Below are 4,050 nucleotides of genomic sequence, written 5' to 3'. Positions count from 1 at the left end.
CGGTGGTCCTGTAGCTGTTATTCACTGTCTCATCATTACATTTACAGCATGCAGTATGAAAATGTTGCGCTAACCTTAGTGTATGGTTCTGCATATAATTTTAAATTCATATAAATATAATTAAGTTGTATGCCACCTGCACAGTGGTTTGGTGGTTAGATCTTCTACCTTGCAGCTAGGAGATCCCCGGTTTGCGTCTCTGCCTGCATGGAATTATTGTGTTTTCCCTGTACATGTGTGGGTTTTCTCCAGGTACTCCTTCTTCCTCCCACAGTCCAAAAACATGCTGAGGTAAACTGGTAACTCTAAATTGTCCAAAGGTGTGAATGTGAGTGTAATTGTTTGTCTCTATGTGTAGTCCTGTGAGACTGGTGACCTGTCCAGTTGTCCCCTGCCTTCACCCTAAGTCAGCTGGGATAGACTCCAACCCCCTGCGACCCTACAGAGGATTAAGTGGTGTATAGATAATGGATGGATGGATGCCTCTGTATCATACATCAAGACAGTCTGTGTGTACATTTCCTGAACATGTCAACTGTCATTGTCACCATGAATTTCTTTAAAAGCAAATGGCCAAGCATGCATTTTGTGCAGGTACACTACTGCCCTTGTGGCATAATGACTGCATAGATTGCACTCAATGGCCACGTTTACATGAAGTTTTTTAATTCGGAATTATTAATTCGGAATTAACTCATTCGGAATTAAAGTTTTGTGCTTCGCGTTTGCATGTAAATATTAATTCCGAATTAAGGTTTACATGTACCGCACGTTTATCCCCTTCCTTAATTATTATCATTATTATTATTATTATTATTATTATTATTATTATTATTATTATTATTATTATTATTATTATTATTATTATTATTATTATTATTATTATTCCGCTTTAACGCTTGGGCGTTGGAAAGGATTCTGATTGGACAGGGTAGTGTTGTAGTACTCGGTCTCGGTCTCGAGACCGGTCTTGAGACCACTTTTTGAAGATCTCGGTCTTGTCTCGCACTCGACCGCATTTTTACTCGGTCTTGTCTCGGTCTCGGGCACAGAGGACTCGGGATTTTTACTGCGAGACCAGCCGAGACCAGCCGAGACCATGGCTTCACCGACAGCACTGAACTACCTCTCAACTGTCTCGTTTGTTCAGTAAAAGCTTTATTGTGATTGGATGCAAAACTCCCCGCCTCGAATGTAACCAATAACTTAACTGATTTTTAATTTGGATTATTTTTACGGGCTGTGACCTGTCACCTACCCCGCCCCTCTTCACACGTACTCCGCTACAGTTAATGCGGGAGGCGGAAGAAGGAGTCTGCTCCCTGGGGAAGATGTCAGCTAACTCTGCTGTAATAAAGTTTGGCTTTTTTAACCATAAACAGTTTATCTGTAAATCAACGTGAAAAAGAAAACACAGCGCTATATGCAAATTCTGCAACGCAACGCTCACTGAGGCGGCTGGAACCACATCAAACTTTTATCGACACTTGGAGAGGAAGCATAAAGAAAGGTAAGCTAACGCTACATGGCGCTAGCGAAGTTAGCAAGATAAAGTTAGCAAGCTGTAGTTTGTGAATATATATATATATGTGTGTGTGTGTACATGTATATATAGGGAAAAGGCATGTGGTAGTGTTTTACGTTGGCCTTGCGCTTCTCATAAACGATAAAGAGACAGGCTACATGAAGCTTTGTTTATGTTCCATCAATGTTAGCTAATGTTAGCTCTGACATAGCGGCACATACCGCGGTACCGCTGCTCACTTGGATCAGAGCTACTGATGTGACAGAGGAGTGTCCACTTCAAATTATGCACCCCGTCTATGAAAAAGTTCCATCTCACGTATGCAACTTGGCCTGGCAATGTACACACTTAATTTTAGTGCCAATTTTTAGAATTAAAACACACAATTGCATAATAAATGTGTAACTTGAGTATAAATTAAAATAAATATGTGTATAAGTAGAGGGGGCATTATAATGAGACCCCATCATGCACGTTTAGGTCACAAAATGTTGCAGTTTCTCATGCTTCTAAAATGCAACCAAACTCTACTTTAAACTCACTTCCCATGATGTAATTTTTAAGGGCCATGTTGTTTGTAGTGTTTATAAACGACCCTTTCATGTGTCTATCCTTGGTGGTGAGCTTTGAATAACAAAGTATTTTGCCTCAGCAGTTTGTCAGGGAAATACTTGTAGTTTGGCCTTTCAGTGTCTGACCTCTTTGAAGATACATTGACATGTTATATTTCATTGCATTTTAGATGCTGATATTTGGCATTGTTTTTTCTTTCTATTTTATGGAATAGTGGTTCCAGGTTTTTTCTTTTACAATAATACACCTTAAAAAAAAAAATTCACTCAAGTTCAGTTATATCCGATTTATCAAACAAGAAATATTTGTGGTGTAATAGAAATAAAGAGGCCACTGTTCTAGATTAAGATATGTTGTAGAAAATTGTACATGTTTGTGCATGGCTTGATATTGTTTTGAAAACAAGACAAAAACGAAGATGTAAGTATTAAGTATTTGTTTGATACGTTCCATATTGAATGGTTGTTTGTCGTTGCAGACAAGAGTATTACAGGCAACCTTACACTTGCCTAAAAACTACATTGAATAAGTACTGAATAAAATGGTTAAGTTAAATTTAATATGGTCTCGGTCTCGACTCGGTCTTGCTTTGTCTTGGTGTCAGTCTTGACTCGGTCTCGACCCCTCAAAGTCTTGGCCTTGTCTCGGTCTCGATACACTGTGGTCTCAGCCATGTCTTGGTCTCGGTTTAGGTGGTCTCGACTACAACACGAGGACAGGGAGTGGACGTGACGTATCCCTGTTTACCGGAAGAAAACAAACTCCATTTGCCACGGCATTTCTTTTCCCCAACAACATGGAGGAACAACTAATAAGCACGCTTTTCGCTTTGCTTTTTATTGTCGTTTTGAAACAGCAACTCGACAATGGCGTACTACTTCTGTTGCGTCACTTGAGAAGGAGACGAGAGATAGAATACCTGAGAAGGGAGGCAGAAGACCAAGCTGTGTACGTCGCTACGCCATCGCTACGTGAGGAGCCAAGCATGCGCAGAATGACTGGAATTAACTAAAGCGGAATTAACTGTATACATGAATAGAACGTACACAGGAATTAGTTTATTCGGAATTAAAATCGAATTAAACCAGGTAGTTTATTTGAAATTAAGTTTATTCGGAATTAACTTTTTAATTTGGAATTAAGTGTTTACAAGGAGATTTTAAAGCGGAATTAACTTTAATTCTGAATTAAAGAGGAATTAAAGGTCTCATGTAAACGTGGCAACTGCAAGCATACTGGCTGGGGAGAGACAACAAAGCATGCTCAAATCAAATGTTTATCATGAGAAAATGGTCGAGGAGACATACTGTCAACCACACGTTTGTAATTCACTATTTAAAGGGCAGTCAGGCTTCTCTGGGTACTCTGGTTTCCTCTCACAGTCCAAAAACATGCTGAGGTTAGTTGGCAACTCTAAATTGTCCGTAAGTGTGAATGTGAGTGTGATTGTTTGTCTCTATGTGTAGCCCTGTATAGACTGGTAACCTGTCCAGGGTGTCCCCTGCCTTCACCCAAGTCAGCTGGGATAGACTCCAGCCCCCCGTGACCCTAATGAGGAATAAACGGTGTATAGGTAATGGATGGATGGAAGCGCAGTCAGGCCCCCTGGTGCTTCAACAGGTAGAGTGGGCGACCGATCAACAGGGGCTATAGTTCCCAGCACAGCGGCCATTGGTTCGAATCAAGCCCATGGCCATTTGCTGCAGATCTTTCCAACATTCTTCTCCCCACTTTCCTGTCTCTCTATCACTGCTGTCGAATCAATAAAGGAAAATATTATCTTTTAGAAAAAGAACTGTAATTTAGATTGCCACTACTTGGGACTTAGGAGGTGTTTCGTTTTGCAGCAACATGTTTTCCAAACACAGTGGGAAGTTTGAAATTCTGTCAGGAATAATTACAGTGACAGTTTATGGATCCTCTTGCGGAGACTGAAGAGGACCTTAAAGTGA

This window comes from Amphiprion ocellaris, chromosome 5 (assembly GCF_022539595.1).
Source record: "Amphiprion ocellaris isolate individual 3 ecotype Okinawa chromosome 5, ASM2253959v1, whole genome shotgun sequence".
Lineage (NCBI taxonomy): Eukaryota > Metazoa > Chordata > Actinopteri > Pomacentridae > Amphiprion > Amphiprion ocellaris.
This window is presented reverse-complemented; position numbering follows the sequence as displayed.